The following is a 14,135-nucleotide window of genomic DNA, read 5'->3' on the forward strand; positions in this document are numbered from 1 at the left end:
CCCGTAACCCTCAATTCCCTGACTGATTAAAAATTTGTCTGTCACAGCTTTGAACATACTTATGGACCCGGTCTCCACAGCCCTCTGCGGGAAGGAATTCCACAGATTCACTACCCTCTGAGACTAGAAATTCCTCCTCATCTCTGCCTTCAATGGGCGGCTCCCCCTCACTCTGAGATAATCCCCTCTGGTCCCAGACTCTCCCACAAGGGGAAACAACCTCTCAGCACCGACCCTGTCAAGCACCCTGAGAATCCAATATGTCTCAATAATGTCGCCTCTCATTGTTCTACACGCCATTGAGTACAGCCACTTCAAACTCTCATGAGAAAATCTCTCCATACCCGGGTTCGACCCAGTGAACCTTCTCTGGAAGTGAGTCCCACATTCTCCCCACTCCCCCGTGGGAGCGAGTCCCACATTCTCCCCACTCCCCCGTCGGAGCGAGTCCCACATTCTCCCCACTCCCCCGTGGGAGCGAGTCCCACATTCTCCCCACTCCCCCGTGGGAGCGAGTCCCACATTCTCCCCACTCCCCCGTGGGAGCGAGTCCCACATTCTCCCCACTCCCCTGTGGGAGCGAGTCCCACATTCTCCCCACTCCCCCGTCGGAGCGAGTCCCACATTCTCCCCACTCCCCCGTGGGACCGAGTCCCACATTCTCCCCACTCCCCCGTGGGAGCGAGTCCCACATTCTCCCCACTCCCTGTGTGAGCGAGTCCCACATTCTCCCCACTCCCCATGGGAGTGAGTCCCACATTCTCCCCACTCTCCGTGGGAGCGAGTCCCACATTCTCCCCACTCCCCGTGGGAGCGAGTCCCACATTCTCCCCACTCTCCGTGGGAGTGAGTCCCACATTCTCCCCACTCCCCGTGGGAGCGAGTCCCACATTCTCCCCACTCCCCGTGGGAGCGAGTCCCACATTCTCCCCACTCCCCGTGGGAGCGAGTCCCACATTCTCCCCACTCCCCGTGGGAGCGAGTCCCACATTCTCCCCACTCCCCCGTGGGAGCGAGTCCCACATTCTCCCCACTCCCCGTGGGAGCGAGTCCCACATTCTCCCCACTCCCCCCGTGGGAGCGAGTCCCACATTCTCCCCACTCCCTGTGGGAGCGAGTCCCACATTCTCCCCACTCCCCGTGGGAGCGAGTCCCACATTCTCCCCACTCCCTGTGGGAGCGAGTCCCACATTCTCCCCACTCCCCATGGGAGTGAGTCCCACATTCTCCCCACTCTCCGTGGGAGCGAGTCCCACATTCTCCCCACTCCCCATGGGAGTGAGTCCCACATTCTCCCCACTCCCTGTGTGAGCGAGTCCCACATTCTCCCCACTCCCTGTGGGAGCGAGTCCCACATTCTCCCCACTCCCCGTGGGAGCGAATCCCACATTCTTCCCACTCCCTGTGGGAGCGAGTCCCACATTCTCCCCACTCCCCCCGTGGGAGCGAGTCCCACATTCTCCCCACTCCCTGTGGGAGCGAGTCCCACATTCTCCCCACTCCCCGTGGGAGCGAGTCCCACATTCTCCCCACTCCCTGTGGGAGCGAGTCCCACATTCTCCCCACTCCCCATGGGAGTGAGTCCCACATTCTCCCCACTCTCCGTGGGAGCGAGTCCCACATTCTCCCCACTCCCCATGGGAGTGAGTCCCACATTCTCCCCACTCCCTGTGTGAGCGAGTCCCACATTCTCCCCACTCCCTGTGGGAGCGAGTCCCACATTCTCCCCACTCCCCGTGGGAGCGAATCCCACATTCTTCCCACTCCCTGTGGGAGCGAGTCCCACATTCTCCCCACTCCCCCGTGGGAGCGAGTCCCACATTCTCCCCACTCCCCGTGGGAGCGAGTCCCACATTCTCCCCACTCCCCGTGGGAGCGAGTCCCACATTCTCCCCACTCCCTGTGGGAGCGAATCCCACATTCTCCCCACTCCCCGTGGGAGCGAGTCCCACATTCTCCCCACTCCCCCGTGGGAGTGAGTCCCAAATTCTCCCCACTCCCCCGTGGGAGTGAGTCCCACATTCTCCCCACTCCCCCGTGGGAGCGAGTCCCACATTCTCCCCACTCCCCCGTGGGAGCGAGTCCCACATTCTCCCCACTCCCCCATGGGAGCGAGTCCCACATTCTCCCCACTCTCGGGGTAAAGATGTTACTCCAGAGTTCCCCATCAGATTTATTAGTGTCTTATGTTGAAGGTTTCTCAATCAATTCTCCTTCACTCGTCGAGCATTCTTGGGTTATGGCAGCTCTGTCAAGCTCAGCGTCCATCGTCCATCCCTTATTACCCCTTGAGGAGGTGGTGGTGAGCCGCCTTCTTGAACCCGCTGCAGTCCGTGTGGTGTAGGTACATCCACAGTGCTGTTAGGCAGAGAGTTCCAGGATTTTGACCCAAGGTGAAGGAACAGCCGATATATTTCCCAGTCAGGATGGTGAGTGGCTCGGAGGGGAACTTGCAGGTGGTGGTGTTCCCAGGTATCTGCCGCCCATGTCCTTCTAAGAAAATTGGCACAAACAGTGTTTGCCATCCTCACACAAACCATTCAGCAGGATTTAGGTTTGTGCCCGGTTTAACAAAGAACAAACAAAGAACAGAGAACAATACAGCACAGGAACAGGCCCTTCGGCCCTCCAAGCCCGCGCCGCTCCCTGGTCCAAACTAGCCCATTCTTTTGTATCCCTCCATTCCCACTCCGTTCATGTGGCTGTCTAGATAAGTCTTAAACGTTCCCAGTGTGTCCGCCTCCACCACCTTGCCTGGCAGCGCATTCCAGGCCCCCACCACCCTCTGTGTAAAATACGTCCTTCTGATATCCGTGTTAAACCTCCCCCCCTTCACCTTGAACCTATGACCCCCTCGTGAACGTCACCACCGACCTGGGAAAAAGCTTCCCACCGTTCACCCTATCGATGCCTTTCATAATTTTATACACCTCTATTAGGTCGCCCCTCATCCTCCGTCTTTCCAGTGAGAACAACTCCAGTTTACCCAATCTCTCAAAGAACAAAGAACAAAGACAAAGAACAAAGAACAGTACAGCACAGGAAACATGCCCTTCGGCCCTCCAAGCCTGTGCCGCTCCTTGGTCCAACTAGACCAATCGTTTGTATCCCTCCATTCCCAGGCTGCTCATGTGACTATCCAGGTAAGTCTTAAACGATGTCAGCGTGCCTGCCTCCACCACCCTACTTGGCAGCGCATTCCAGGCCCCCACCACCCTCTGTGTAAAAAACGTCCCTCTGATGTCTGAGTTATACTTCGCCCCTCTCAGCTTGAGCCCGTGACCCCTCGTGATCGTCACCTCCGACCTGGGAAAAAGCTTCCCACTGTTCACCCTATCTATACCCTTCATAATCTTGTATACCTCTATTAGATCTCCCCTCATTCTCCGTCTTTCCAAGGAGAACAACCCCAGTCTACCCAATCTCTCCTCATAACTAAGCCCCTCCATACCAGGCAACATCCTGGTAAACCTTCTCTGCACTCTCTCCAATGCCTCCACGTCCTTCTGGTAGTGCGGCGACCAGAACTGGGCGCAGTATTCCAAATGCGGCCGAACCAACGTTCTATACATCTGCGACATCAGACTCCAGCTTTTATACACTACACCCCGTCCTATAAAGGCAAGCATGCCATATTCACCACCTTCTCCACCTGTGACGTCACGTTCAAGGATCTGTGGACTTGCACACCCAGGTCCCTCTGCGTATCTACACCCTTTATGGTTCTGCCATTTATCGTATAGGTCCCCCCTACATTAGTTCTACCAAAATGCATCACTTTGCATTTATCTGGATTGAACTCCATCTGCCATTTCTTTGCCCAAATTTCCAGCCTATCTATATCCTTCTGTAGCCTCTGACAATTCTTGATGGTCGAGGTTCTGGGTTTGGAAGGTGCTGTCTAAGGAGCCTTGGTGAGTCGCTGCGGTGCATCTTGTAGATGGGACACACGCTGCTACTGAGCGTCGGTGGTGGAGGGAGTGAGTGTTTGTGGATGGGGGGCCAATCAAGCGGGGCTGCTTTGTCCTGGATGGTGTCGAGCTTCTTGAGTGTTGTTGGAGCCGCTCCATCCCAGGCAAGTGGGGAGTATTCACTCACACTCCTGACTTGTAGATGGTGATAATGTGGAGATGCCGGCGTTCATCGACACGGATGCCATCATCTCACGTGAGAACGCCATCCACCAGGTACACGGTACCTACTCTTGCAACTCGGCCAACGTTGTCTACCTGATACGCTGCAGGAAAGGATGTCCCGAGGCATGGTACATTGGGGAGACCATGCAGAAGCTGCGACAACGGATGAATGAACACCGCTCGACAATCACCAGGCAAGACTGTTCTCTTCCTGTGGGGGAGCACTTCAGCGGTCACGGGCATTCAGCCTCTGATCTTCGGGCAAGCGTTCTCCAAGGCGGCCTTCACGACACATGACAGCGCAGAGTCGCTGAGCAGAAACTGATAGCCAAGTTCCGCACACATGAGGACGGCCTCAACCGGGATATTGGGTTTATGTCACATTATCAGTAACCCCCACAGCTTTCCCCCTGGGCTTGTAGAATCTCACTGGCTGTCCTGTCTGGAGACAATACACATCTCTTTAACCTGTGCTTAATGCTCCCTCCACTCACATTGTCTGTATCTTTAAGACCTGGTTGGCTGGAGAGATTTGCATTCTAATCAGTATTCTGTAACTTGATTTCTGTGTCTGTGCCCTGTTTGAGAGCAGATTTCCACTCCATCGGACGAAGGAGCAGCGCTCCGAAAGCTAATGGCATTTGCTACCAAATAAACCTGTTGGACTTTAACCTGGTGTTGTTAAAACTCTTATTGTAGATGGTGGACAGGCTTTTAAAAAATTTATTAGTCACAAGTAAGGCTTACATTAACACCGCAATGAAGTTACTGTGAAAATCCCCCCAGTCGCCCACACTCCGGCGACTGTTCGGGTAACACAGAGGGAGAATTTAGCACCTTAACCAGCACGTCTTTCGGACTGCGGGAGGAAACCGGAGCACCCGGAGGAATCCCACGCAGACACGGGGGAGAACATGCAGACTCCGCACAGACAAGCTGGGAATCGAACCCAGGTCCCTGGCGCTGTGAGGCAGCAGTGCTAACCCACTGTGCCACCATGGCTTTGGGAGGGGTGGGTGGGGGGCGTCAGGAGGTGAGTTACCCTCTGCAGGATTCCCAGCCTCTGAACCTGCCCGGGTTGCCACATCCCTTTGCATGTTTGGCCTGCGTATGATCGCAATTAATGAAAATCCGGCCGATATATAGAGATAGGGGGAACATGGGATTTAATCCGAGAAACATCCGGGAAATGTTAGGGGGAAGTTTTTCACACAGAGGGTGGTGGGCGAGTGGAATCGGCTGCCGTCAGTGGTGGTGGAGGCAAACTCAATAGGGTCTTTTAAGAGACTCCTGGATGAGTACATGGGACTTAATGGGATGGAGGGTTATAGGTAGGTCTAGAAGGTAGGGATATGTTCGGCACAACTTGTGGGGCTGAAGGGCCTGTTTTGTGCTGTAGTTTTTCTGTGTTTCTATGTTTCAGAGGAGAATGGGAACGTTTAAACCCCATGTCAACAAACAGCCCGCCTGCCAAGAGAGTTTGACAGGGGCTAAGCAAAACATGCTTTGATCCCCGAATTAGTCTCTGAGCTTCTCAGAAATATAAGCGGTTCAGGGAGGAAAACCGAAATCAAACACCCTCTGATCTGACCCGTGAAACCACTCCAACTGGAAGATAAGCGGGGAGAACACCTCCCCCATCACTACGCGTTGATGATGGTAACCGTAGCAACAGGGCCTACTCAGCAAATGGACAACTCTCACTTCCTGTTTCACCTCCAAGTGTGAGTGAGAGCCATTCCAATCTTATTCTTTAATATTCCGTCTGAAATTCGAGGCTTTTCCCACTGAGGGAGATTGTGTCCCCATCAAACACTCCCAGGGCAGGTACAGCACGAGGTTAAATACAGAGTAAAGCTCCCTCTACACTGTCCCCATCAAACACTCCCAGGACAGGTACAGTACGGGGTTAGATACAGAGTAAAGCTCCCTCTACACTGTCCCCATCAAACACTCCCAGGACAGGTACAGCATGGGGTTAGATACAGAGTAAAGCTCCCTCTACACTGTCCCCATCAAACACTCCCAGGGCAGGTACAGCACGGGGTTAGATACAGAGTAAAGCTCCCTCTACACTGTCCCCCATCAAACACTCCCAGGACAGGTACAGCACGAGGTTAGATACAGAGTAAAGCTCCCTCTACACTGTCCCCATCAAACACTCCCAGGGCAGGTACAGCACGAGGTTAGATACAGAGTTAAGCTCCCTCTACACTGTCCCCCATCAAACGCTCCCAGGACAGGAACACCACGGGGTTAGATACAGTGTAAAGCTCCCTCTACACTGTACCCCCATCAAACACTCCCAGGACAGGTACAGCACGGGGTTAGATACAGAGTAAAGCTCCCTCTACACTGTCCCCCATCAAACACTCACAGGACAGGTACAGCACGGAGTTAGATACAGAGTAATGCTCCCTCTACACTGTCCCCATCAAACAGTCCAACGCCGGCATCTCCACATCATGCCCATCAAACACTTCCAGGGCAGGTACAGCATGGGGTTAGATACAGAGTAAAGCTCCCTCTACACTGTCCCCATCAAACACTCCCAGGACAGGTACAGCACGGGGTTAGATACAGATTAAAGCTCCCTCTACACTGTCCCCCATCAAACACTCCCAGGACCGGTACAGCACGGGATTAGATACAGAGTAAAGCTCCCTCTACACTGTCCCCATCAAACACTCCCAGGACAGGTACAGCACGGGGTTAGATACAGAGTAAAGCTCCCTCTACACTGTCCCCCATCAAACACTCACAGGACAGGTACAGCACGGGGTTAGATACAGAGTAAAGCTCCCTCAACACTGTCCCCATCAAACACTCCCAGGACAGGTACAGCACGGGGTTAGATACAGAGTAAAGCTCCCTCTACACTGTCCCTCATCAAACACTCCCAGGACAGGTACAGCACGGGGTTAGATACAGAGTAAAGCTCCCTCTACACTGTCCCCCATCAAACACTCTCAGGACCGGTACAGCACGGGGTTAGATACAGAGTAATGCTCCCTCTACACTGTCCTCATCAAACACTCCCAGGACAGGTACATCACGGGGTTAGATACAGAGTAAAGCTCCCTCTACACTGCCCCCCATCAAACACTCCCAGGACAGGTACATCACGGGGTTAGATACAGAGTGAAGCCTTGTTGTTTTGCTCTGTGTCTATCTGTGGTCGTGCTTTGGGGAATCTGCCACTTTCGGTAATGAATGGGTTAATTACGATGCTGTGTTATAATGATTGAGACTGACTGATCAGGAAGAGATGAAGGTTCCAGCTGGAGGGATTTGGACCGGCTGCGGATCGAGGGAGATAGAGAGAGACAGAAAGAACAGGGAGAGTGATGGAGGGAACAGAGGGAGAGATAGAGATGCAGAAAGGGGGATAAAGACAGAGATTGTGATCGGGATAAAAGAGAGACTAAGACAAGGAGGGAGGGGGGAAGAGATGGGGTAAGACGGAGAGAGTCAGAGAGAAAGAGAAAGTTAGAGTGAGAGCGAGAAAGAGAGACAGAGAATCAGAGACAGAAAGAGATATAGATGGTGAGAGACAGAGAGAGAGAGACAGGGAAAGAGATAATGACAGAGAGACAGGGATACCGATATTGAGAGACAGAGAGACTGAGAGACAGAGAGGGACAGAGAGAGAGACAGAGAGAAAGAGACTGAGAGAGAGAGACAGAGATACTGATATTGAGAGTCAGAGAGAGACAGAGACAGAGAGAGACAGAGAGACAGAGAGAGACAGAGATACTGATATTGAGAGACAGAGAGAGACTGAGAGACAGAGAGAGGCAGAGATACCGATATTGAGAGACAGAGAGAGACTGAGAGACAAGAGAGCGACAGAGAGAGACAGAGATACTAATATTGAGAGGCAGAGAGAGAGACAGAAAGAGGCAGAGAGAGAGAGAGGCACAGAGAGACAGCAAGAGAGAGAGAGAGACAGCAAGAGAGAGAGAGACAGAGAGAGATACAGAGAGAGAGAGAGACAGAGAGAGAGAGAGACAGACAGAGAGAGGGACAGAGAGAGAGAGACAGACACAGAGAGAGACAGAGAGAGAGAGACAGAGATACTGATATTGAGAGGCAGAGAGAGACAGCAAGAGAGAGAGAGACAGCAAGAGAGAGAGAGAGACAGAGAGAGATAGACAGAGAGAGAGACAGGGATTCTGACATTGAGAGAGAGACAGAGATAGAGACTGAGAGAGAGAGAGACAGAGAGAGAGAGAGAGAGAGAAAGACAGGGATACAGATATTGAGAGACAGAGAGAGAGACAGAGAGACACAGACAGAGAGAGAGACAGAGAGACACAGACAGAGAGAGACAGGGATACTGACATTGAGAGACAGAGAGAGAGACAGAGAGACAGAGAGAGCGACAGAGAGAGAGAGAGAGACAGGGAGAGAGAGAGAGAAAGACAGGGATACAGATATTGAGAGACACAGACAGAGAGAGACAGGGATACTGACATTGAGAGACAGAGAGAGAGACAGAGAGACACAGACAGAGAGAGACAGCGACACAGAGAACACAATCACTCCTGTTACACAATGAAACTTTCTCTCCTGGATAATTTGAACATTTGGGTCGAAGAACAATGTGTTACTTCCAAAGCAAGGTGTTGTCCAGCAACCAATGAGGATAGGTTAATGAATGAATAAAATTATTCCGTGGGAATGAAGGGTGGGAGAGAGGGAGGGAGGGTGGGAGAGAGGGAGGGTGGGAGAGAGGGAGGGGGGAGAGAAGAGGGGTGGGGGTGGGAGGGAGGGAGGGAGAGAGGAGGGAGACAAGAGAGACCGAGACAGGAGGGAGATGGAAGGAGGGAGGGAGAGGGAAGGAGGGAGGGAGATGGAAGGAGGGAGGGAAGGAGGGAGGGAGAGGGAAGGAGGGAGGGAGAGGGAAGGAGGGAGGGAGATGGAAGGAGGGAGGGAGATGGAAGGAGGGAGGGAAGGAGGGAGGGAGATGGAAGGAGGGAGGGAGAGGGAAGGAGGGAGGGAAGGAGGGAGGGAGATGGAAGGAGGGAGGGAGGGGGAGGGGGAGAGGAGGGGAGGAGGGAAGGAGGGAGGGAGAGGGAAGGAGGGAGGGAGGGAAGGAGGGAGGGAGAGGGAAGAGGGAGGAGAGGGAAGGAGGGAGGGAGAGGGAGGAGGGGGGGGAGATGGAAGGAGGGAGGGAAGGGGGAGGGAGATGGAAGGAGGGAGAGAGGAGAGGAGGAGGGAGGAGGGAGGGAGGAGGGAGGAGGGAGAGAGGAGGAGGAGAAGGGAGTTCAGAACTTAGTCGTCAGGAAGTCATGTAATCACGGGTATTTAAAAGTCTGTGATGGTTGGTGCTGGGGTGGTAATCTCTCACTCACTCCGTGGGTCTGGACATCTGGCCAGTCTGTCAGAGAAAAGGGCAAAGAGCAGGTTCGGATTATCTCCTCGACCGCGGAACTCAAACAGCCCTCCAGCCAGGATTCATTCACAGGATATCAGCACGGGCACCTTTCCAAGAACTGCCCTCCCCTCCCTCCCAGACCGCAGCACCAACACGCTCGGGGGAGGCCCATCCTGTAGTCTCTGGGGTACAGGCTCCGTCAATACCTCATTGGCATTGGGGGGAAGCCTGGGCCCAAGGGCACCATTGGGCAATTTGACTGCAGAGGCCATCATCATTGCTCTCACTTTAGCTCTCCCAGCTCCCCCAGACAGAGACCGAGAGCGGGTCAGGTCGGGATGTGGGTGGGGGGCTGTGGTTTGGAGGCCTTATGGAATTTATTAGGGTCAGCGTGTGGAGGGAAGGTCAGAGAGGGCGGTCTGAGGTGATTTGTGAGACCATAGCTGAGGCTAGTATCCTCGGGCCTCAATGGAGGCCGGCACCCCACCCCCAACCAACCCCCCCCCCTCCCCACCCCCACCACGCAACCACCGCCCCCTCCCCGTGCCCCTCCCTCCCCGCCCCCCGCCAACACCCGCCCCGCCCCTGTGATCAGGAACTTGGCAGCGTTTGTTGAGATTCCTTCCTCAATACCTACTTTCATTTAATATCAGGACTTTACCCTTCCCAACGGGCTTTATCGCAGTGCTGCACTGTCAGAGGGTCAGTGCTGAGGGAGTGCCGCACTGTCAGAGGGTCAGTGCTGAGGGATTGCCGCACTGTCAGAGGGTCAGTGCTGAGGGAGTGCCGCACTGTCAGAGGGTCAGTGCTGAGGGATTGCCGCACTGTCAGAGGGTCAGTACTGAGGGAGTGCCGCACTGTCAGAGGGTCAGTGCTGAGAGAGCTCCGCACTGTCAGAGGGTCAGTGCTGAGGGAGTGCCGGACTGTCAGAGGGTCAGTACTGAGGGAGTGCCACACTGTCAGAGGGTCAGTGCTGAGGGATTGCCGCACTGTCAGAGGGTCAGTACTGAGGGAGTGCCGCACTGTCAGAGGGTCAGTACTGAGGGAGCGCCGCACTGTCAGAGGGTCAGTGCTGAGGGAGCGCCGCACTGTCAGAGGGTCAGTACTGAGGGAGTGCTGCACTGTCAGAGGGTCAGTGCTGAGGGAGTGCCGCACTGTCAGAGGGTCAGTGCTGAGGGAGTGCCGCACTGTCAGAGGGTCAGTGCTGAGGGAGTCCCGCACTGTCAGAGGGTCAGTACTGAGGGAGTGCCGCACTGTCAGAGGGTCAGTACTGAGGGAGTGCCGCACTGTCAGAGGGTCAGTACTGAGGGAGTGCCGCACTGTCAGAGGGTCAGTGCTGAGGGAGTGCCGCACTGTCAGAGGGTCAGTGCTGAGGGAGTGCCGCACTGTCAGAGGGTCAGTGCTGAGGGAGTGCCGCACTGTCAGAGGGTCAGTACTGAGGGAGTGCCGCACTGTCAGAGGGTCAGTACTGAGGGAGTGCCGCACTGTCAGAGGGCCAGTACTGAGGGAGTGCCGCACTGTCAGAGGGCCGAAGCGCCTTTTCTGCCCTGTTTGACTCAATGGAAGCGAGCTTTAAAACCCAGGTGTTGTGGGGCGGGGGCGGGTGTGGTGGGGGTTGTGGAGGAATGGGTGATTGGGATCTCCAGGGTTAATGTCTTGGTTATAGTTTGGTATCCACCATTCCAGTGTCCGTGTACAGTCCCACAAAGCAGCGTTGGTCTTCCCTCCCCCTCCCTCCCCCTCACCCCCCCCATCCCCCAGTCCAGTGTGATACCACAAAGAACTCGTGAAGATCACACTCAATAATTCATCACAACAGACAATGAGAGAGAAATAGATCGATGACAGGAAGCCGAGGTCTATTAGTACCTGTGTAGTAACCAGATATTCTCACGATCACGTCTGCCAAACATTACCAGTCACGACTCCCTGGGAGAGGATGGGGGGGGCGGGGGGGGGGGGGGACCTCGTCCACACATTAAAGCTTTCCATTGTCCAGTTAGGAAAGATAGAAAACATAAGCCCCACCAACTTTTCCAGAAGACTGAGGAACTTCGGCATGTCCGTGACGACTCTCACCAACTTTTACAGACGCCCCGTAGAAAGCATTCTTTCTGGTTGTATCACAGCTTGGTCTGGGGCTCCTGCTCTGCCCAAGACCGCAAGGAACTACAAAAGGGTCGTGAATGTAGCCCAATCCATCACGCAAACCAGCCTCCCGTCCATTGACTCCGTCTACACTTCCCGCTGCCTCGGCAAAGCAGGCGGCACGGTAGCACAGCGGGTTAGCACTGCTGCTTCACAGCTCCAGGGACCCGGGTTCAATTCCCGGCTCGGGTCACTGTCTGTGTGGAGTTTGCACATTCTCCTCGTGTCTGCGTGGGTTTCCTCCGGGTGCTCCGGTTTCCTCCCACAGTCCAAAGATGTGCGGGTTAGGTTGATTGGCCATGCTAAAAGTTGCCCCTTAGTGTCCTGAGATGCGTAGGTTAGAGGGATTAGCGGATAAATATGTAGGGATATGGGGGTAGATGGGGGATTGTGGTCGGTGCAGACTCGATGGGCCGAATGGCCTCCTTCTGCATGGTAGGGTTTCTATGATAATTCCACAGGTTCACAACTCTCTGAGTCGGGAAGTTCTTCCTCATCTCAGTCCTGAATGTCTTACCCCTTATTCTTAAGACTGTGACCCCTAGTTCTGGACTTCCCCAACATCGGGAACATTCTTCCTGCATCTGGCCTGTCCAAGTCCCATCAGGGATTTTATACGTTTCTCTGAGATCCCCTCTCATTCTTCTCAATTCCAGTGAGTACACGCCCAGTCTCTCTCCATGTGTCAGTCCTGCCATTCCAGGAATCGGGCTGGTGTCTCCAACAGATGTCTCCACTTCTTCGATTTTCAAAGGTTTGCTGTATTCGGCCCTGTTTTTCGGAGAGCCCGGAGAAGTTTAAAACTTTGGGGTCGGTCGCACTTTAGAGCATTGCGTCCAATTCTGGTCGCCGCATTACAGGGAGGACGTGGAGGCTTTGGAGAGGGTGCAGAAGAGGTTGACCAGGATGCTGCCTGGATTAGAGGGGATGAGCTATAAAAAGAGGCGAGACAAACAAGGGTCGTTTTCTCTGGAGCGGCGAAGGCTGAGGGGAGGCCGGATAGACGTCTATAAAATGATGAGAAGCTGAGATAGGGTAGAGAGTCGGAATCTTTTTCCCAGAGTTGAAATGTCCAATACAAGTGGGCATGCACTTAAGGTGAGATCGAGAAAGTTCAAAGGAGATGTGAGGGGCAAGTTTTTTTGACATAGAGAGTGGTAGGAATTTGGAAAACGCGGCCAGGGATGGTGGTGGAGGCAGATGCAATAGGGGCGTTTAAAGGGCTTTTAATAATACACTGTCAGAGGGTCAGTGCTGAGGGAGTGCCGCACTGTCAGAGGGTCAGTACTGAGGGAGTGCCGCACTGTCAGAGGGTCAGTGCTGAGGGAGTGCCGCACTGTCAGAGGGTCAGTGCTGAGGGAGTGCCGCACTGTCAGAGGGTCAGTGCTGACAGAGTGCCACACTGTCAGAGGGTCAGTGATGAGGGAGTGCCGCACTGTCAGAGGGTCAGTACTGAGGGAGTGCCGCACTGTCAGAGGGTCAGTGCTGACGGAGTGCCGCACTGTCAGAGGGTCAGTGTTGAGGGAGTGCCGCACTGTCAGAGGGTCAGTGCTGAGGGAGTGCCGCACTGTCAGAGGGTCAGTGCTGAGGGAGTGCCGCACTGTCAGAGGGTCAGTGCTGAGGGAGCGCCGCACTGTCAGAGGGTCAGGACTGAGGGAGTGCCGCACTGTCAGAGGGTCAGTGCTGAGGGAGTGCCACACTGTCAGGGGGTCAGTGCTGAGGGAGTGCCGCACTGTCAGAGGGTCAGTGCTGAGGGAGTGCCGCACTGTCAGAGGGTCAGTACTGAGGGAGTGCCGCACTGTCAGAGGGTCAGTGCTGAGGGAGTGCCGCACTGTCAGAGGGTCAGTGCTGAGGGAGTGCCGCACTGTCAGAGGGTCAGTGCTAAGGGAGTGCCACACTGTCAGAGGGTCAGTGCTGAGGGAGTGCCGCACTGTCAGAGGGTCAGTGCTGAGGGAGTGCCGCACGGTCAGAGGGTCAGTGCTGAGGGAGTGCCGCACTGTCAGAGGGTCAGTGCTGAGGGAGTGCTGCAGTGTCAGAGGGTCAGTGCTGAGGGAGTGCCGCACTGTCAGAGGGTCAGTGCTGAGAGAGTGCCGCACTGTCAGAGGGTCAGTGCTGAGGGAGTGCCGCACTGTCAGAGGGTCAGTGCTGAGGGAGTGCTGCAGTGCAGTGCGTGCTTCACGATGAGGCTGTGAAATTAGGGCTTGTCTGGACCTTTTTGTAAATGATCCCAAGTCCAATGTTCAAAGGAGAGGAGGAGAATTCAACACTTCAAAAAAAGAATAGGCCTGAATTGGCCGTAAAACACGTGGGGAAGTGCTGAGGGTGCGATCGATGCTTCAAAATGCAAGGCCTTGCTTTGAGAAGGCCACGTTTCCCAAGCTGGACAGCACATGAGTCCCAATCTATTTTCGTTCTTTAAGTATCTTAACCTAAATACGAATCGCAATAACTCTAATCCTTCAGGCAATCAC

The sequence above is a fragment of the Mustelus asterias genome, unplaced genomic scaffold (assembly GCF_964213995.1).
Source record: "Mustelus asterias unplaced genomic scaffold, sMusAst1.hap1.1 HAP1_SCAFFOLD_1727, whole genome shotgun sequence".
Lineage (NCBI taxonomy): Eukaryota > Metazoa > Chordata > Chondrichthyes > Carcharhiniformes > Triakidae > Mustelus > Mustelus asterias.